This window comes from Aethalodelphis obliquidens, unplaced genomic scaffold (genome assembly GCF_003676395.1).
Source record: "Aethalodelphis obliquidens isolate GAN/ISIS:26980383/991018 unplaced genomic scaffold, ASM367639v1 scaffold8, whole genome shotgun sequence".
Lineage (NCBI taxonomy): Eukaryota > Metazoa > Chordata > Mammalia > Artiodactyla > Delphinidae > Aethalodelphis > Aethalodelphis obliquidens.
Window position 1 is genome coordinate 21,811,145 of NW_020837952.1, and position 22,576 is coordinate 21,833,720.

A 22,576-nucleotide genomic window follows, 5' to 3' on the forward strand; every position below is an offset into this window, starting at 1 on the left:
TTGAAACTTCGAGAATATAATGTGACTAAATTTTTATTTCTCCATTAAAAATCCTAAAGTTAAGCAGTCTGTCATTTTTACTACAATATCGGTAACTATTTTAATAAGAATGATAGTAAAATGGGAAAAATGGTTAATACTTCAAAAGTAAAATCTACCTCATAAGCAAATTGAGAAAAATAGCTTCCCAACACATTTCAGTCTCCATTAGCCTGAATATTTGGTGGCTGAAAATGGATAAAGAAATAGAATGATAACATATTAACAAGAATAAATAAGCATCGTTCAGAGACAATCCTGAAGCGTTAATGGCCGCTATATAGAAAACCAAATGAAAAATTATAGGACTGAAGAAATTTTAAAATGGAAGCTATAAAAACAATCTTGGTTACATTCTTATTATGTTTTCAGGTGACTACTCTTTGCAAAGCTTATACTTAACCTGAAAATGATTTTGCACAGTGATGCTCAGAGAGATGGAGTGGCCTAAATGTACTAGAAGTTCACTTTAAGCTTCATGAAATCAAATGCTTCTGTTTTGCACTTGCAGAAACTAACTTAAAAGTTAGTTGAGGTAGTTTTTAAGCAATATTTTATGGTTCTTTTATGGAGTAGTAGAATAAAGCATAATTTAACAGAGGTATCACTGGGAAGAAAGTTGGACGTGTTTGCTGTTCAATATGTATATGCTAAAGCAAGCAAGTTTACATTTTGTTGACTTGTAATAATTTCAAGAGCATTTCAGATCCACTAAAATGAAATTGGCAACCTGTTTAATTTGATACTATTTTTATGCAAATATTCTGAGTAATGAAAAAGTAGTGCAGAAAATGCAATTTGGAAAACAAACCTGTTTCTATGTGCAACATTTGTCAAACCTTTTTAGGATTGAGCAATTCAAGAATGATTAATTGTGCATGAATCACTAAGAAAAAAAACAAATTCAAATTAAAAATTGGTTCTAGCAATGACTAAGTTGGTAGATACCAATTTTATTATTTATTTTGTCATTGCTAAGTGAGGAGGGTGATTACATGTTGATTTATATGAATAAACATTAAGTACAAATCATCCAATTTGGTCCTAGTAAATTATAAATCTTTTAAAAAATGAAACTTGAAATCAATATTTCTCTACTAAATTTTAATATTTTATGGAAGTCAAAACAAAAATTTCTGTAGAAATTAAATGCAGGGGTCTGTAGGTCTACATTTTTAATTCATATCTTTAAATAAGCAGCAAATACCACAGAATTATAGAATTGGAATATTGAACATAAACTTAAGCCAGACCTCAAGAATATTAAGACATAGCAAAAAGGTTTAGGATGTGGGACTTTGGTCCTTCATAATTGGAGTAGCCGGTAACTGGTTACGTCTTAGTATGATTATATGGAAGTGAAGTGCTGCTCCTACGGATTTCAGGTAGAAGAAATGAACAGAAAGATGTCAATCTCATCAGATCTGTGTAGGAGAAGCTTAGTTGTACTTGTTTTCCTCTTTAGTTTACTTTGTCATCCCTGTTATCCAATTGCTCATGCTGCCTTATGGTCTACTCAGGCCTACCTTTCTCATAAAGCTTCCATTCTGCTCTGTTTTGCATGAAAATATCCCTGTCCATTTAATAATCTTGTCTGTAGTAACAAGATAATGAGTGGTGATGGGTTTTTGAGTTGCTATCACTGAATAATACATAGGCAGTCTAGCATATGTTCTCTGGTTGGCAAATATCGTAATCCAAATATGTGACTCCAGAAGTAGAAAATTTACATTTGATGACAAGATTTGGGGGCAGTCACTTTTGAACAGATGAGCCTTTTGGTATGTTTAATTTCATCCAGTTGATAACTAACTATTTCATCTAAATATGTGAGGAGGCTTTGGTAAGAGCTTATCAGAGGAGTCTTAGATGACAACAGCAACTAAAGCAATGATGGTGTGGCAAACACTGTAATATGTCTCCCTCAACACAATTTCTGATCTCCACTTCCTTGCCTGTCTCTTATAAAAATAGAATAATGAAATACCAGCCTCTATGCTTTAGGGAGGGCATGTCACACAGTTCTAGCCACTGAAATGTCAACAGTAGTCCCTGGGTATGACATCGTTTCTCAAATGAAAGAATGTTAGAAGAAAGCTTTGATCCACCCTTCCCTCCTACCTGGTGTGCAGACTAAATAGGGATGCATCTTACAACAATGCAGTAGAAAATTACATGCTGAAGATAGTTTCTGGTTGACATCCTTGAGCACCATGTGCAAAATAAGCCCCACGTTTAAACCACTGTTTGTTGCATGTTCTCTTACAAACACATTATTAATTGACAGAGATAAAAAGTACATTTCAACTTTGTATAGGTCATAGTTCTTAGTGTCAGACAATTGAAATTAATCTAGCTGGTTTATTCACTAAGGCAGTGGTTAGTGGAAATCACATAACAGAATTGTTAGGATGGCCTTTCAGTCTGGGCACTTCATTTCTGGGAGAGATACATGAAGGACAACATATCCAGGAAAAATGCCCAATCATACCATGAGGCTATTCCAATGGAAAAACATGCCATTGCCCCTACAGTAGGAACTGGAAACTCTACCACAGCTGCCACGGGAGACCCACATGCAACAGCTACTTCATGCTGTTTATTTCCTCATCCACATTTCATGCAGGCCCATCTGCTTAGCAGAACCTAATTCCCATGCCTGAACCCCAGTTAAAAGGATGTTTGGAAAATGCAGCTTGTGGGCTCCCAGCCTCTGTTGTTCACGAAAGCAAGCCCCAAAGGCATTGAAGTGAGTAGTGAGAGAGTTAATATAAGTGTCTGCACCAAACTGTGCCAGCCCTGATTAGTACTGACGTCCTGGAGTGTTGTTCTGAATATTTGCCAAACGTATGCAGGCTTAGCAAGAAAGAGTGACACTATTCATTAGTGATAGATGCTGATATACCAAGAGGGGAAGTCTGGATATGCCTGTCACCCATTTTGTCCCCAAGCAGAAAGAAGAACAAAGAAGCAGCTGGGGAGTGGCAACTGGGGATTGGAGACATAAATAATTATAGGAAAGTAAGATCCAGAGGATACTAAGCTGCTATAATTGTTGAGCTTCTCAGTCTCAGGAAAATCTGGAGGGACCCAGATAATAAAGGGAGGTGACAACAGTCTAATTAACTCTCTTCCCCTAAGCTGAGGTTATTTTGGCACATGTGTAGTCAATCCTCAGTTTACAGGCAGAAAAACAACAAAGAAACATGAATTAAATTTGGGCTGTGCATCTATTTTAGGCATACCTGCTCCTGAAGTTATTAAAGGGTCCTTAACTTCAAGAGCTACTGAACAGAACAAGCTAAGACATATAATATAGACATAGATTTCTAGAACCATAAACCTTATCTGACTGTTTTTATATGTGAAGAATCTGTGACCCAGGCATATACTGTGGCTTAGGCAAGGTAAGATTTTAGCAGAGTAGTGTTCATTTTGAGTATTTCTCAAGTCTATGCTTTTTCTATGTAACCTCAATTTCATTCAAGCATCTGAAAGATGGCATTTTGCTAAATACTATGAATGATACAAAGAATATATAACATAAGAGCCCCATGATCAAGCAGTTTATGATTAAATAGAGAAATAAAGACACATATAGGTCATATTCTCTACAAATTCCAAAGGAAGGGAAGTCACAGTGAAATGCAATTATGCAATGGAACAGATCAGGGTTTTTATTCAATTAACAGAAACTGGCTCTATCTAAAAAGGAAGAAAATAACTTTATTAAAAGAATCATTGGGGGCTTCCCTGGTGGCGCAGTGGTTGAGAGTCCGCCTGCCGATACAGGGGACACGGGTTCGTGCGCCGGTCCGGGAAGATCCCACATGCCGAGGAGCGGCTAGGCCCGTGAGCCATGGCCGCTGAGCCTGCGCGTCCGGAGCCTGTGCTCCGCAACGGGAGAGGCCACAACAGTGAGAGGCCCGCGTACCGCAAAAAAAAAAAAAAAGGAATCATTGGAAAGACCAAAGAACCAATTTTTGAATTAATCACCAGGGACAATGCATAAAACCACTCTGCAGAACTGGTATGTTGAAGAACATTTCTTCAAGCATTGGACACTTCTGTTTCCATAAATGTCACCTTTCATAATTTACTACTATCCTCACTAGCTAAGAAAGGGAATTGCTTGTTTACAAGCTACTGAGTCAATGTCAGTGGTGGGGAGAGGTTAGATCAGGAGTAGCTAGCATTTTTAGTTTCTATAGAAGGAGGGTATTTATTTCCCCTCTACCAATATCTTTAAAGTAAGGAATTCTCCAGATAGGGTCAGAGGATCAAAGGCTAAGTGGTTATAAATTTAAAAAGATGCCCACCACAAAAAGCTACATAGTATAATAATTCTCACAATAAAAATGATCATACTAATAATTCACACCAAACTTCTTCTTCCATGTTAAATCTCTCAGAATAATAATGATTGTTAGTTATTCCAAAAGCCCTTACTGTATCAAGTGAGTTATCCAGGCGTTTTATATTAATTTATGTAAAAATAAATATATCTGAATGACAAAGGATGTGTAAGTATATACATGAAGAAAAGAAAGGTGAATATAATTTGGTCCCCTCTCTTAAGAAGAATGTATCCTTCTAAAATCAATCTCCAAATAATATCTATCATCTTGCCCCAAACCAACCAAGTCCCTGATCTGAGCTGACTGATGTCCAGTACACCTTCTGGGAAGTGAACGGGCAGGCATTTCCTCTCGTCTAAACCTAAAACCAAACTCTGTCAAATGGATCTGTTTTGCATTTTAAGCAGATTTTCATGATGCTATAGATAACATAAAAGGCATCTAGATATTCAAGCCATTTTCTCTTTTCAGCTAATAATGTCTGCTTATATTGACTGTATTCAGCTGGCACATTAGTTCTAATCATTAGACATTTTATTATAACCTGTGCAAGTGTTACCTAATGACCCCTCATCAGAAAAGCAATTCACCTTATTGAAGGAAAATAGGGAGGATAAATCATGCATGGAAACATATGATGAAAAATGTTACCAATACCCACAAAACTTGTTATTATCTCCAGATTGGTAGTTTAACCTTTAGAGAAAGTAAATAATTGGTTCCTTTCTCCTGTGTGTCTATATCATTTTAGCAGCTTTAGAAAAAGCAGCTCTGTTTCCACTTTTCCAGTAGCTTTGCAAGCACAGACATATGTCACCAAATAACTTCCCAGAAGCTGTGACCAAATTGGATGAAAACATATTTGAGAAATTGTATTTATAAATAAAGACTTGCCTGAGATTCAATAATACTTTGCCTTTATCCTTCTTGTGGAAGTTTTATTCTGAAATCAATTGACTTTAAATACAACATTTTTCTTCTGATTATATTAAGGTACTGAAGGCTGACTTCATTTATAGTGAAACTTATATAACTCAAGAGTGAAATATTGTTTCTTGCTTTTTCTTTTGCAAAAGTCAACATTTTCTTTTTTTCCTTTAAATGACTTATATATATATTTTTTTCTTTTATCTTTTTATTAGCCACTTTACTGAGGTATAAATTGATACACAAAAAGCTGTCTGTATTTAATGTATTCAACGTCATGATTTAGGGATAACTTATACATTCATGAAATCATCACCACTATCTTTGCAATAAACATATCCATCCCTTCCAAGTTTCTGCCTGCCCACTTTATTTTTACTATTATTACTATTATTGTATTTATTTATATGTTATATTTTGTGATAAGACTATTAACATAGATCTACTCTTTTAGCAAATATTTAGATTTATAATATAGTACTGTTAATTGTAGGCACTGTGCTGTACGGTAGATCTCTAGGATTTATTTATTGTAAACAACTGGAACGTTTTACATCTGTTGAACTACAACTCCCCATTTCCCCTCCTGCCAGCCCTTGGCAATCACTATTCTGAGTCTGACTGTTTTAGATACCTCATATAAGTGGAATCATGCAGGAAGAATCATGGCTTCTTTTACTTAGTGTAATGTCCTTTAAGTTTCTTCCTGTTGTCATACAGCTTCTTTTTTAAGACTGAGTGATACTCCATTGCATGTATATAACACATTTTCTTTATCCACTTATCTATTGATGGGCATTTAGTTTGCTTCCATGTGGCTGTTGGGACTAACCTGCAATGAACATGGGAGTGTAGATATCTCTTTGAGATCCTGATTTCAATTCCATTGTACATACCCAAAAGTGGGATTCCTGGATCATATGGTAGTTCTATTTTCAATTTTTTGAGGAACTTCTGTACTGCTTTCCATAGTGGCTGTACCATTTTACATTCCCACCAACAGTGCATAAGTGTTCTCTTTTCTCCACATCCTCACCAACATTTGTTATTGTGTGTGTGTGTGTGTGTGTTCATGATAGCCATCCTAACCTGTGTGAGGTGATATTTCATTGTGGTTTTGATTTGCAGTTCTCTGATGATTGGTGATGTTGAGCATTATTTCATGTAACTGTTGACCATTTGTATGTCTTCTTTGGAGAAATGTCTATTCAGTTCCTTGCCCATTTTTAAATCAGAGTATTTATTTTTTGTTACTAAGTTCTAAGAGTTTCTTATATATTTTGGATATTAGCCCTTTATCAGGTGTACAGTTTACAACTATTTTCTTCCATTCTGTAGGTCACCTTTTTGCTTTGTTTTCTTTGCTGTGCAGAAGCTTTTTTTGTTTGATGTAATCCCTTTTGTCTGTATTTGCTTTTGTTACCTCAGCTTTTGGTGTCATATCTAAGAAATCATTGCCAAGACCAACGTCAAGAAGCTTTTTCCCAGTTTTCTTCTTGAATTTCATTGTTTCATGATTTACATTTAAATATTTAATATATTTTGAGGCAATTTTGTGTATGTTGTAAGATAAGGGTCCAATTTTATTCTTTTGCATGTGTATATCCAGTTTTCCCAGCACCTTTCATTGAAGGAACTATCTTTTCCCTGTTGTGTATTCTTAGCACCCTTGTCAAAGATTAGTTGGCCATATATACATGGGTTTATCTCTGGTCTTTCTATCCTATTCCATTGGCTTATATGTCTACTTTTATGCTAGTACCATACTGTTTTGATTACTGTGGCTTTGTAACATATTTTGAAACGTGGAAGTTTTATTCAGCTTTATTCTTCTTGTTCAAAACTGATTTGGCTATTCAGGGTCTTCTGTAGTTTCTTATGAATTTTAAGATTGTTTTCTTCTATTTCTGTAAAAAAATGGCATTTTGATAGAGATTACATTGAACCTGTAAACCATTTTGTATCTTTTCTTAATACTAACTTTATCCACTCATTCCAGGAATCTTAAAATGAAGTCAGTTATATTTCAAACTGTATATTTCAAACTGTATATGGATATATTTCAAACTGTAATCTTTACAAATGATATTGCAGAGATATCTTACTTTTGTACAAAATCCAGCATGTATTTTGCACTCATATCACATCGGACAAGCCACATTCTAATGCTCAGCAGACATGTTTGGTTGTGGCTACTGTACTGGACCTCAGAGGTCTATTCAGTAGAGTGGTGGCCAATCCCTCTTCTCCAAATGTTTCTTTTTATTTATGTTTTCTTGCAATCCCTGTATGTAGAATTAGCTGGAAGTGTTTAATTTAAAAAAATTGCTGTACCATGTCATGATACAGAACATTCCCATAGTCCAGAAAATTCCCTCATGCCCCCTCCTAGTCAATCCCTGACCCACACCTCCAAAAGCAACCACTATTTTGATTTTTTCTACCACAGATCAGTTTTTTCTAGAGTTTCAGAATTCCATAAAAATGGAATCATCCAGTAGGAAATCGTTTGGGTAAGGCTTCTTTCACTCTGCATGAGGATTTTGCTCTTCATCCACATTCTTGCACGTATCAGCGAGTCATTCTTTTTGTTGCTGGGAAATGTTCCACTGTGTGAATGTGTCACAATTTGTTTATCCACTGATGGTTACCTGGGCTCATTCCAGGATTTAGAAATTGTGGATGGATCTGCTATGAATATTCTTGTTCAAGTCCTTTTCTGAAGTTGGACATCTTTTTGCTACTTCAATGGATATGTCATGTTACCTTTAAATTGTCATAATTTTCATTTCTTTAATTGCCAGTAATGGTGTGCATTTTTACCCTCTGATGATAATAATAATCCCATTTCTTGAATGCTCACAATAGTGACAGGCCCTCTAATTTATCCTTGTAAGAATCCTGCAAAGCAGGTATAATTATATGCATTTTACATGTGAAGGAACAGATGTGGGCTCATTAGGTAACTGGGATGTGTGGACTCTGACTCATTATGGGTCCAAGGCTCTCTCCAGGCCAGACCACGGCTCCTGGCGGCCCTGAGTACCAGCTGGCCACGTCTTTGCTCGCTTCTGGGAGGAGCATCTAGACCTGTTTATTACACAGTTCTACCAATTTTAATAATTTTGTTAATAAGCTCTTCACAGGGACTTCCCTGGTGGCACAGTGGTTAAGAATCCTCCTGCCAATGCAGGGGACACGGGTTCGAGCCCTGGTCCGGGAAGATCCCACATGCCATGAAGCAGCTAAGCCCGTGCACCACCACTACTGAGCCTGCGTTCTGGAGTCTGTGAGCCACAACTATTGAGCCTGTGTGCCACAACTACTGAAGCCTGTGCGCCTAGAGCCCATGCTCCGCAACAAGAGAAGCCACCGCAATGAGAAGCCCATGCACCACAATGGAGTAGCCCCCGCTCGCGGCAACTAGAGAACGCCTGCATGCAGCAACGAAGACCCAACACAGCCAAAAATAAATAAATAAATAAAAATAAGCTCTTCACAGTAATATTGGTGACATAATTCTCCCATTCTGTTGTTTTCCTTTTAATATATATTTTGTAGAATTTTATTGTACAAAGATTTATTTATTCAAACACATCTTTCTTGTCTGATGACAGACTCAATTTTTCAATTTATCTTTGCTCCACTGCTGGAATAAATGAGATAGTAAGGTTTTAACCTCGATTAGTTTATATCTTGAGGTAAACTTTTAAACCCAACAATGAAGCTATTCTAATACCCCCATATTACCAGAGAGTCATGATTTGCCAAAAATGTCCCCAATAAATTGGGAAGAGAGATGCAGCAGAGTGTGTGTGTGCACAATGATAAGAGAAAAAAAAAAGTTGTCTTCTGTTTATGTGCTCCACGTTTAGCATATTCAATCATTTATAGGTGTGTTTCTCTGTCATTTAATTATAAATTTTTTAAGAGCTGGGAGAATTTAGTATGTAACACTACCTAACACATGGTTTAGCATCTCATATGTTATCTAAGTGATTTCAACTCTCTGAACAAGTAAATGAATGCATTTTAGAATGTAGAATCTTTTTTTCTCTGTCCTTAGTACTCTTTACTCTCAAGCCTTTAAGTCTATAGACCTTTATCTTCATCTAAGAGACACACATAAATGAGAATCAATATCTAATATTCCTAGAGTTTTTCCAGATATGATTGTTTGGAATTAAAACCCTGTATATTTATTTTGTGTAATATGCCAAACTGTGTAAAATGCTTTGAGACCTCCGCTACTTGGTTACCATTGAATGTTTTCTTAAAGTTTCCCCAGCAATTATTGAGCTCCTTAAAACACTGAGCACAATTGACCTTAAGAACAAATCTTTGTTCTCCACTTTCCATGCTGCTTCCTCCTCTGCCCGTGACATTCTTGAGATCACCTCTCTTTATCCAACTGTCTTTATCTCTTATTCTCACTTCCAGCTTAGGTGGAAAGATATGTCTCCCTAAAATATAATCTCTCTAAACTGGGACTACATGTAAGTTATAAAGAATATGTACTTTAAGTAATAAGACAAAAAAAACAACAACCCTAGAATCCATAAAATGAAATGTGTGGAAACTCTACTGAAGGACTTAAGTTTCTATGTAAACTAATGCAGTTTCTGCTTTTAAGAAGAAAAATTTTTAGAATAATAAAATTTTTCACTAATATTTTTATTTCACGATTATTTTATATTTTTACCCTCATCTCAACTTGTATGGAATTAACTATATAAATCTACATTGGCCTATTTATTAGCTTTATTAGCCTACCTTTTGCACATATACAAATCTTTAATTCCCTTGATTTTTTTATTTATTTATTTTGGTACTCAAGGAATGTCAGCAACCAAATGACCACTAGATGGCAGCATAACTCAGTTCTTATACATTTCAACTGGAGTTTTGGGGGTTTTTTTTCTAATATTTGTTTCAAAACCTTTCATGACAAGACAATATCTTGAAGTAATATATTAGTTCATCTGAAATAGTTGTTGCACATTATTTTTAGATTAGGGCCAATGTATTTTTTATGCTTCAAGTAAGAAAGCAACAATCTTTCATTACTGAAAATAGGTTATGTAATGCTAAGATCTAACAAGGATATAGATTAAAGTGCATGCGTTTTGGAATCGGACATGTCTGAATTAAAACGTGGCCTTCCTTTACCAGACACTAAACTTAAAAAATATGTTGTCATTGTTATTCTCTGTATCTCAGTTCTTAAATAATCTCTTTGCAATTGGCAACTTTGAAGCGGTCTTTTTGTGTGTTACACGGTAATTTTTATGCAGAAGATGACTTCTTTATTAATTTTTCCTGCAATGATTAAACTTCCATAGTATTAACCTTCTTATAACATAAATACTAGAATTTAAATAATATTGCTTTATTAATTTATAAATGCATTGTGCAGGTTATTCTTCCATTGTCTTTATACATATACTGTCTTTACTCTGTATCTCTCTTAATTCTCAGTGTTATATAACAACCACAACAGATGCTTGATATAAGTGCCTGTTAACGATCTGAAAGAGATCATTCAATATGAAGGTGATTGATTTACCTTAAGAACACTAGATATTTACTGCTGAAAAGGAATATCAAGATAAACGGGATGAAGAATTGGAGACTCCAGGTTTTAATAGACTTTCATAAGGTCATACAATTTGTTGAGGCAGATCCAAGATTAGAAACAAATTATCTTTCCAATATACCACATACGGACTCCTGTTTTGTTCATGATCATCTACCATGACCCAACATAGAAAGTTTAGACATAATTATTCCCCCCTTCTTCCTCATCCACCAAACATAATCACAGATTCATGCCAAATCTATCTCCGAAAGCCTCTTGAAACTATCTTATTATATTCAGCTACATTTCCAATCTTTAGTTAAAGCCTTTATTAACTCACTGGTATAATTATAATGGTATCCGAAATGATCTCCTGTTCCTAGCCAGGAACCACTACAATTCTACTTCTCTCTTTGAAATATTCCAGCTTTCTTTGATTTAAATATAAGTATAAATCAGACCTCTCAAGAGCATTTTCAGTTCTCTTAATTTGTAAGAAGTGTCCCACGTACTTAGAACAGCAGGGAATAAATTGATGTGTGTTAATCCCCATGTTTGAATGTCCTAGAGACTAAGCATATGCAGCAACTCCTCTCTTTAGAGATGCTTTATGAAATTAAAAATTTAAAAAGGAATAAAAAGAAGAAAAGAAAATTGAGATTTTTTTTTTAATCTCTTTACTGTACAGCTGAAGCTTTAGGGGGAAGTTAGAGAATTCTTCTCCCACTAACTTAATACTTCTTTCTGCATCTACTCAGAGATTATATGATAAGGGAGACAAAAGTGGAGAGCTGCATTTCATCCTGAGGATAAACAGGCCAAAAGTAAAAGAAACAAACATAGGAAAGTAAAACAAGAAATAAAAGCCTGGGAGCCATGTCTACTGGGGTTGTTTTTTTTTCAAATACTTCTTGTGTATAGCTCTGTTTTAGTTAGGTACATAGCTCTGTATAGTTAGTGACCATCTCTTCTGAAGTCAGCATAACCTTCCTACATGAAAGCTTAGGACAACTGAGTCATAACACATGTCGAAGCAAAAATCATACCAAAGATATGCAGGCAAGCGAAGCTTTATTCCAGATTATTGCTATAAGGGAGAGAGTCCTGAGCTCAACTCCAATGCACCAAAGGGCTGGTGAATATTAAGAACTGAGGGGAGTGGGGGCAGTGGAATCACAGGCCACCTGTGTTTGCTAAACTGGCCTTGTTCTAAGGAAAAGTAAACTTTGTCATGTTTTCATGACAGGAGGTACTTTTCCAACTGTGAGCAAGGTGCCTCTCAGGAAGTAGGGAGCTATCTTTCTTGATTATTACATTTCAAAGAGATGGCTCCCAGGTCCTTAAGAAAGACATTCTTGGGTTGTAAAATGGGCAAGAGGCCTTTAAAAACAATTGTTTCTCCAAGGGGCAGAGAAGAGATTTAAAATTACAAGCTTTCTAAAGTAAATGCTGTAAGAAAAGGGACGTCAGGAACCAAGAGTCAGGAAGAAGCGTGTTTAAAGGTTAGCCAACCTGAGAAGGACATTAAGGCATACTTGGTCACACGTGATTATCAACATGCTGTCCAGCTGCAAGTCTTACACAGAAATGAAACAAGCCTACTGTGAAAAAAAAAAAGAAAGAACTACTGGAACAGAAATCCATCTGAACAACCTGAATAACAGAACATGCCGAGCTTAGCTGAATCTCTGCCTTGCTGAGAATATGAAGGACAAATATAGAGCCAAAAATAAACAACAGGCCTAGGAAGAATTACTACAAGGCAAAGGAAGGAAACAGCACCTTGGAGACATAGAGGAAATGAAAGCCCTGAAAATTATTTACTATTAAGAAACTAAAGAAAATTTACAAAAAAAAAAAAAAGTACATCATCATGATGTAAGAAGACACAGCCTGTACAAAAGAGGAATCAAAATTCTTAGTAATAGACAAATATGAATTTGAAATCTGAAAATCAATGAATGACAAGAAGGATAGTAAAGGTATTAAACGATACAAAATAATCTAAAATAAATCTAAATTTGTTAGTATATAAAGGTATTAAAATTTCCTAATATAATCATATAATAAATTTCATCAGTAGAATGAATAAGATTTAAAATAATGAATGATAAAACTTATTAAATTCTCTTTAAATGCCAAAGTCTTTTTTTTTAATCCCCAAATACAAGGTAGAAATATTGGAACATATATATATTGCAGTGTGTGTGTGTGTGTATATATATATATATATATTCCAATATTTCTACCTTTTATTTTTACCTTTTACTTTATGAAAAAAATATATGAAAAAATAAGCTTAGATCAACATTCCCCCTGCCCAACCTCAGTACTTTTGTATTCTTCAATTCCTTTGAGTGTCTTTCTTTTTCTAAAAATCTCATTTATTAATATTAGAGAATTTCTTCATGGTCTGAAAGTACTTGGCTGTTCCCTCATACTTAAGAGTAAGCCACTATAGCAAACTCTTGTAGGGTCATCTAGTGATCTTTTTATTTCCTGAAAGGGTTTGTTAGTAAGGTGTGTTCTTATACTGTTCAGTTTTTCTTTAAATGAATCTTCAGGTCTGCCAGTCAGGAGTTGGGATGAAGGACAAGGGGAATGAGGGGACAATGAACTCCTAGTTACCTCTGTTCTCAGAGTCAGACTCTCTTGGTGCAGTATACACATTTTTGTTAAATCATCCTGCTTTCAGCAAGATTCTCTGCCTGTGTCCATAATCTCTCCTGAAGTTCAATTTTTCCAGAGAATAAACATTCATTCTTCAACGAGGATGGGTGGGTGGAGGGGGAGACTTTGCTTACTACAAAGATTTTGTGAACTTGCTGAGAGCTCAGAACTGATGTGTTGGGGTATGGACTTTAGTTTAAAAACAAGTATATAAGAAATATCCCATTTTCATAGTTTATGAATATTAGGTCATGATTTTTAAAATTTATGACCTATGACTTTAACTTCATTTTGAGCATACACATATATAATTATACACTTTATAAAACATATCATAATAGACTACTGTATCTACCACCCAGGTTAAGATATATCTCTTCTTGGATTCCTCCTCCTGCCCTGAAGGGACCAGCATCCTGAATATTTTTCCTTTTTTTTCCTCTTGCCATTCCTCTATTTTCTTTATATACTTTATATTATTATTATTATTGTTCTTTTGGCGACTAATTTAAAATTTATACAAATGGTATATTGCATGAATTCTCTAAATTTTTGCTCAATATTATACTTGTGAGAGTCACAAATATTGATAAATGCAGCTGTGGTTCATTTACTTTTATTATTATAAAATATTCCATTGTATGAATATTATGAATGCACTGGACATGTTTTGTCTCTCCCTCTGTTTTTATGCATCTAGTTTGTATCTAGATGTTTCCCACATGTAGTATCCTTTTTTTTTTTTTTTTTTTGCGGTACGCAGGCCTCTCACTGTCGTGGCCTCTCCCGCTGCAGAGCACAGGCTAAAGACGCACAGGCCCAGCGGCCATGGCTCATGGGCCCAGCCACCCTGCGGCATGTGGGATCTTCCTGGACCGGGGCACGAACCCGTGTCCCCTGCATCGGCAGGCAGACTCTCAACCACTGCGCCACCAGGAAGCCCCACTTGTAGTATTCTTATGCAAGCATCCTGATGCTTGTGTGCAACAGTATTTTCTAGGTAACTATCCTGGTAAGGAAGTCTGTAAAGGACAGGAAAAGAAATGCTGAGTCACAGGGTAAGAACTCTCAGCTTTACTACCTGTTGAAAACTGTCCAATTTATAGTACAAATTATAGTCCTCCAGCAGTGTAGAAGTGTTTTCACTGGATTCTATCCTTACCAACACTTAATACAGACATACTTCAAAGATATCTCCGGTTAGGTTCCAGACCACAGCAATAAAGTGAATATTGCACTAAAGCGAGACACATGAATTTTTTGCTTTCTATCTTAATTAAGAAATACCTTACTGCTAAAAACGCTAACCATCATCTGAGCCTTGAACAAGTCATAGTAGCAACATCAAAGATCACTGATCACGGATCACCATAACAAATATAATATTAATGAAATATTGTAATAATTAACAAAATGTGACACAGACACAAAGTGAGCAAATGCTGTTGGAAAAATGGTGCCAATAGACTTGCTTGATGCAGGGTTGTCATAAACCTTCAGTTTGTAAAAAAAAAGCAGTATCTGAATCACGATAAAGCCAAGTGCAATAAAACAAGGTATGCTTATATATTTAAAGCTTTTAATTCTTCTCAATCTAGGGGTTATTGTCAAAGATGAAGGAAGTTGAACACTAGTTAGAGTGATAAGGATAGATTTTAATCAGCATGACACTACTGCAGTAGGGAACAGTCTGTCCAGTGTGAACTGACGTCAACTTCGACCTTTATAGAGAAGACTGGTTATTATAAAGGGAGGATGAAGAAATGGGGAAGGGGATGAGTGGAGTCTCAGAAAAGTCAGGCAAGTGAAAAATTACAAAATGTAGGAAGGGCATGTTGGTCCCTGTGAAACCCATGTGCTAACTGGCATTTATCTAAATTAGATTCCTACCCTCCATAGAGACTGGGAGATGGGGCCTTATCTTCTGGTGTGGGCTGAAACAAACAGTAAATTCCTTTGACAGCCTTGAGTTTCCTTAGGCAAGCACTTAAGGAGGGCTAGGTCATCCTAGGAATGTTGCCTTGAGCTGTTAGAAATTTTTTTAGAATAATGAATTAGAAACCATGCTTCTTTTGGAGTGAGAAATTGCAATTCCAGATTTGGCTTATCTGCTGTGTGACCTTGGGCAATTCTTATGAACTCTCTGAACTTCAGGTTTTTAGCTACAAAATGGGAATATCATATGCCCTTCACAACTCAAAGAGTTGCTACAAAAATCAAATGAGATAAAGTGAACAAAAGTAAATTATCCACACAGAAATATTTTCCAGCTTTAATAGATTATTTTCTGTACGACTACAAATAGACAATTATGAAAATAAAGAGTTGTAGAAATGGAACAAGAAAATAAAGTGCTAATATTTAAAAAAAAAACCTTGTTTACTTGGTGATATAATTGTGGTGGAATTAATTTTGTAATAATTTTTCTACGCTCTCACTTTCAGTCCACAGTTTACATATTTCAATTATATATAATTCATATTTCTGTCAGATTCCCAGCTGGGTGAGATTCTAGGCCCAGTGTAAATATGAATGACATTCTTTGGCATTTGCAACTGGAGGCTTCAATATAGTTTCATTATCATATGGCTTAATGTTTTCCTCCCAGCAGTATGTGGGCCTCAAATTTGCAGAATGTAAGATCTCATTTACATTTAAGTTTTCCCACAACAGTTGAGACACCAGCCAACTTTAACTCTCAGTCCACCTGGTAGACCTTAAAGTCAACATTATGTGTACACCCATCTCTCATTGGGAAAGCAAACTTCAGAAGCAGGCTACCACTATGCAGAGCTTTTGTATCACAAGAAGACTTTTATTTTACCTGTTGGTTATTTTGTTTTGTTTTGTTTCATTTTTGTTTTAAATATTGGCCAATGAAGCTAGGAATCCGAGTATGTCTACCTCTGTCACTTACCAATTGGCAGCAAGAGAGAGAATATTATGCAATCTCTTGTTCCACCCATAATAATTAAATCTATCATTTACTAAGTGCAATCTTTGTGCCAAGCACTGGACCAAAAGCTTACATATTTGCTTCATTTATTTTATTTCTAAAATTAGTCCTCTGAATTAGATACTATTATGAGGTTTGATAAAGTTCACATAGGCAGTAAGTGGGAGAGACAAGTTTTACATGCAGATCTGTATGAATCCCAAATGCATTTTTCTTCCATATTCCTCTTTAGCACCTCTTTAATTTGGCAGTCATAGAAATTTTTTTTTGGAAAAACTAATTGCAGTGACTGCTTGGCACTCTCTTCTTCAAGTCCTCCAAATTTCCCAGCTGGGACCACTTAATTCCCACCTGCAAACTCTGTCCCTTCTCAGCAGCTGGGAACCTCTATTTAAAAAGCTCTAGGCCAACAGTTGATTGTTCAGCATTTCATATTATCAATTCTGTTGGGTTTCTGTACCTCAATAAACTTAATTACTGAATTGATTAGGTTCCTTTCCATCTATCCCATCAATTGGTACCTAGGTCCTAATACTGTTCTCTCTTCTTACCAATATTTCTGAAGCCTGGAGTCCCTTTCTTCTTTTCTTTCTTTCTTTTTTTTTTTTAACTTTCACCACCATTGGATGTCTGGTAATTTCTTCCAAATTTGTATGATACTTACGACTTAGTCTGGATCCCTTAGAAATTGCCTGTTCCCTGACTCCCTATACCTACGTTTTGCCACCTGTCTGGAAACCTTTTCTGTATCCCATCCTAGACTTTCCAACACCACCAATCTGCATATCTGGATCACTGTCATCATAGTCTCTGAAACCCATGCTTAACTGAAAACTGGATAGTCACCATTGTCTTCGCCAACTTAGCCTGCAAATCTTTGCTTCCATCCCAGGGTCTGCCAATTTATCTTTGGCCCACCTTATCAGAGACCACATATCCATTCTGACAACTGACATCTCTATTCAATCCTTCTGTTTCTCTTTTTAGTGACAACTTCCACCTTAAGGTCAACATCCAGCTGCCCAATCATTTAATTGTCTGTTAAATGATTGAACTTTTTCTCTACCTTCTAGTTACTTATTAAATGCAGTCCTTGGGTAATATTTAGAAAGCTCAGATAGTGAATTCACATTAAATTATAAATGAAGATTAAACACATAGACACACATATGTATGTATATATATAATCCTTTGCAGAGGTTTTTAACTTGGTATTTTGACATAATTTGAAACTTACAGAAAAATTGCAAGAATCATACAAAGAATGCCCATATGCCTTCTACTCAAATCTGTCAATTCTTAATATTTGACATATTTGTTTTCTTCTTCTCTCTACTTATGCATATACAAAAAAAAAAAAAAGCATTTGAGAGTAGGTTGTGGTCATCTTGCCCCATGGCCCCATTATACTTCAACGTGCATTTGCTAATAACAAAGATAATCTCTTGCACACAGTAATCAATTCAGAAATTTTAACACTGATATATTTCTATCTAATTTTCAACCCATATTCCAGTTTCAATAATCATTCTAGTAATGTTCTTCATAGCAATTTTTTCCAATATAGGAACTGTGTCGGGGGTTTTCAAGGCCACTTTCAAACTTGATGATTCTAGAAGTATTCACAGGATGCAGGAAAGCTATTATATTCATGGTTATAGTTTAATACAGTGAAAAGATACTTACTAAAATCTGCAAAAGGAAAAGGCACATAGGACAAAGTCTAGGAGAAGCCAGATATAAGCTTCTAGGTGTCTCTTCCCATTGGAATCGTACAGGAACACACTTAATATGTATCCCAACAATGAAATGTAACAACACATGTGAAGTATTGCCAACCAGGGACGTTCAAGCACTGCGCCACCAGGGAAGCCCAATAATGTCTTTTTAAAGACTATAGGCTAATTATTTTATAGAACTTTCCTCAAACTGGCCTTTTCTGAGGTTTCCTCATATTAGATTCTGATTATGAATTTTTGGCTGGAATACCATAAAAGTGATCTCTCTCTGTCTCTCTGTCTGTCTCTCTCCCTCTCTCTCTATCTCTCTTCCTGTCTTAAATAGGCAGCAGAAATAAATCTCTATGGTGGAGTTCAGGCATCAGTGCAGGGACAGATCATTATGATGGGGGCCATATTCCTGGATCTCATCAGATGACAACACTTGGCCTCTTGCTAAATCAGTCATTATCTTAGATCAACCATGTCCATTATCTTAATGTCCAATTCCTGAACCACATTTTACTGAAAGAGGCTTTGGGTAGGTAGTATCCATCATTGAGGGTGACCATATAATTTATTATCCAAACTGGGAAAACTTTGAAATATGCAGAAGGGGACATATTAATTATGCCAGGAAAAACAGGTATAAATTGAGATGTATGATCCCTTTATCCCTATCAGGGTCATGGCTAAACATAAGTAGTAGTAGTAGTGCGGATTAAATCTTAGGTTAAAGATAAGCTTATTAGCAGCAAAACCAAGTTATATTCATCTTTATTTCTTCATGTTGAAAAAAACATGCTTCACATTTATTTTAGGACTCAGTAGGTTACAATCAGTTTATTTTTCCACTGGGTACATAGCTAAGATTGTCAAGACAAAATATGATGCATTCTGATAAACAGGAAAAATATTGTGACAAATAGAAAGGGGTGTTTTAGAGGTCATAGACAGAAAGTTCATCACAATAATGCTGGTGTGTACTTTACAATTTACACAAGGAAATTCAATTTCCTGCAACAAATGTAATTTATCAATCATAATTTTCTACACATTCTTAAGGTGAGTGTAACACAATTCCCTGCAACAAACATGTAAAACAAGCTTAGAAGCTATCCTAACCTCAAGGGTAAGACTTAATTCCACCCAAATAACTATTGACTTTTTGTAGTTAAAGGAGAATATACAGAACTTTTCACATTTTTCAGCAATTAAAAAATAGTAAAACAATCCTTTACATACTGCTTACACTGGGCAGGCTCTGTTCTAAATACTTTATCATCATCAATCCTCTGAGGCAGGTGTTTTTATTCCATTTTACTTCCATTTTATAGATGAGGGAACTAGGGCATAAATAAATCAACTAACTTGCTTCAAAGTCATGAAACTGGTTGGTGGTAGAGCTGGGTTTTTGCCCAATTCATCTGGCTCCAGTGGTCATGTGCTCTCACCCACTGTGCAATCCCACCTTTCTATTTATAGCATGCCAAAGCTCAATTTTACCATCACAGGGGATACAGTATGCATAATTCTTTTTTAAACAGTGTCCTCAGCACGTCAACACCCTGGCTAAACTACTTATTTGTTGTGTCTTTATGGTACCTGATTTGTAAATATTTTTCAGGTTCTTTTTTGATACAGAAGAGGATTAATGACTGGCTCCCCTCTTATACATTCTCAAAAGCACCGTGTTAACATTATCCTCTGCTTCTTACTTCTCATTATAGTTTTGATTATAATGTTAATTAAAGAGGATTCAAAGTATTTGGCACTACAACTTTCTATTTCCATACCCACAATGTTATGTCCAATAATGTTACCTTTGGCTAAATTTCTGTATGCACCTGATTTCCACTGAAGAATTCATTGTACTTATCTTTTGTTTTAGAAAGAAAAAATAAATTAATAAATCGTGACTATCAAATTATGTCAAGACTTTTGTGTTCATTCCTAATGTAAGACATACAGTGCAATAAAGGAAGAAAATATACTGTTTGTAAAACCCCTGTGAGTACTCTTTGTCCAGAAATTATGCTTATTTATTTTTAATGCTTCAAATAGAGAACAGAAACTGATCTGCCAAAGCCAAAATAAGTTACAATTCATCCTGTGAAATTGTCTCTCAGTCTAGTCCTCAAAGCTGTTCTGTAAATTGTGGTCAGAGCCTTCTGTGTCCAAATGTGTGATAAGAGTTAAAAGATCTAAGAATTCTTAGACATTCACAACAATGCTGCAGCACAGACTGAAAAGAGTGTAGGCAAAATATGAATATTGACAGTAAATAGAGAGTAAAAATCCTGTGGGTTTTTTTTTTCTATATTTAGTTGTTCTGAGACTATTGTCCCACTTCATTTAAAAGAATCAAGAAGGCCTCGCTCAGAAAAATGCAATTCTGGCAAGCCTAATGCACTATCTTTGCAAAGGCTATATTTTATCAGGTACATACCTATACAGAGCATACCTGTTATTGTTACAGTTGGAACGCATTCTGTTTGGGTGGTGCTTAGTGTTTTGAGGTTATAATTTATTTTTATTATTGTTTATTTGTCACTACTGAGAGGATAACTAAAAACTATAGTTTTGTTTTGTCATTTGAATTTGGATCAAGTGTGCTTCTGAAAATTTCATTTCAATTTAATTAAAACTTAGCCAGTGAAAAAGTTGAAAACCAGACAAAGGTCAAATAAAACAAACTTCATGTATCAAGGGTCATTTTTAAAAAAATAATTGAAAGAAGAAATATTTTTAGGGGCAAACAATATTTTCCGAGAGTATGCTATATTTAGATTATTTTTTTTAATAATTGTATTGAATTAGAATACCTACAGTAATTTGAACTTATGGAGATTCTAATTAGATGGTTCACATCCAGGATTTTCAATGAAGTAAAGGGCATTCTAAAATTATTTAGGAGGATCTATTTCTCGCTATACATTTTGACTCTTCTCCACTAAGTGATAGTAGTACCTTGTCAAACTTGGCTGTATTTGAATCCCCTGGGGAGTTTTAAAAACTACTTCTATTTGGGTCTTGCTCCCAAGTAAATATCACCACTTTACTTGGTTATGTTGCTTTCCCCATTCAGGATTTAGCTTTGCTTCATAAAAAGTATTCCCTGACTATCATCAGTATGGTATATTTGTCCTTACAAACTATACTATACCATACTATGGTATACTATACCATACTATACTATGATATCCTCATACTTCAACAATAACACTTAAAACACTACATAGCAGTCCAACTCTCAATCCCTGGGCTTCGTTTGAATCATTTAGAATTTTTGAGTGCCATGCTATCATTATATTTCTATAGTCTCTCCTGCTTAGAAAATCCGTACTTGGCCCTTAAATTGAAGTGTTCAATAACAATATCGTCCATTTAGATGAAAGGAAACTATAAACCATTATAATTATGCTTAAATCCCTTTCATTTTCAGTTATTCACTTCTTTGTATTTTTCATCTGTACTCTAAGATATTTATTCTTTTACCCAGTCAAGTTTCTAGCAAGAGCCATTCCCTTTTTCAATTTTAAATCATAAGGTTTAAAAATCATTTCCAAATGCTGGAATGTTTTCTCCTTTAATTTTATGATAGTTTAATTTATGATAGTTCTCTAAGCTTCTCTTCATTTATCCAGACTGGTCATTACTTGTTTTGACTTGTCACATTGGGCTCCACCTTCAAACTGATAAATCAATTTAAATAGATAATTTTTTTAAACTACTGTGTGGGTTCATTGACAAATGGGCAGGTCTGACTTCTGGGGTCTCTTTTGCAGTTTTAATCCTTCAGCCAGTGGGAAAAAATAGCCATCTTTGTTTTAGTAACAAATATGTAATGATTTAAAAAATGGGGATCCAATCCCTGAGATGTGAAATGTAGGACTTGATAATCTAAAACCTTTCCCAGTACAAGTGAGAGGCCAGTTGCAAATGAGAGCGAGCCTTCCCAACTGCAGGATCAGATGTAATTCAAACTGGTAATGTGTTGTATAAGGGAGTAGGATTTGCCACCCCAAAATGGGTCTCTTTGGCATGAGGATTATTTTGAGCTGAAAACAATCAAGGCCCAAAAGACTCAGGAGAAACTTTAACCTTAATTCCCCCTAACTGCCTAAAAGAAATTAGGTACAGGGCCTGTTCCCAGAATAGAGCTATCAACAAAGAGACCTGCAAGGAATATGGGCTGGGTATGGTAGGGGGCACTCTGAGCAGAGTTCAGATTACAGGAAATTGTGATTTTCTTTGGAACTCCATCTTCTTAGAACTCCCCTAGGCACAGTGTAAGCCATAGGTGCACAATAAATGAACCATATTTGCA

The 22,576-nt window shown here is 35.5% G+C and overlaps 1 long non-coding RNA gene across 1 annotated transcript in view; it reads left to right on the forward strand.

Moving 5' to 3' along the window:
- Positions 1 to 22,576, forward strand: part of LOC113620763 (uncharacterized) — a 77,196-nt gene that overhangs the window by 48,960 nt on the left and 5,660 nt on the right. The window lies entirely within an intron of this gene.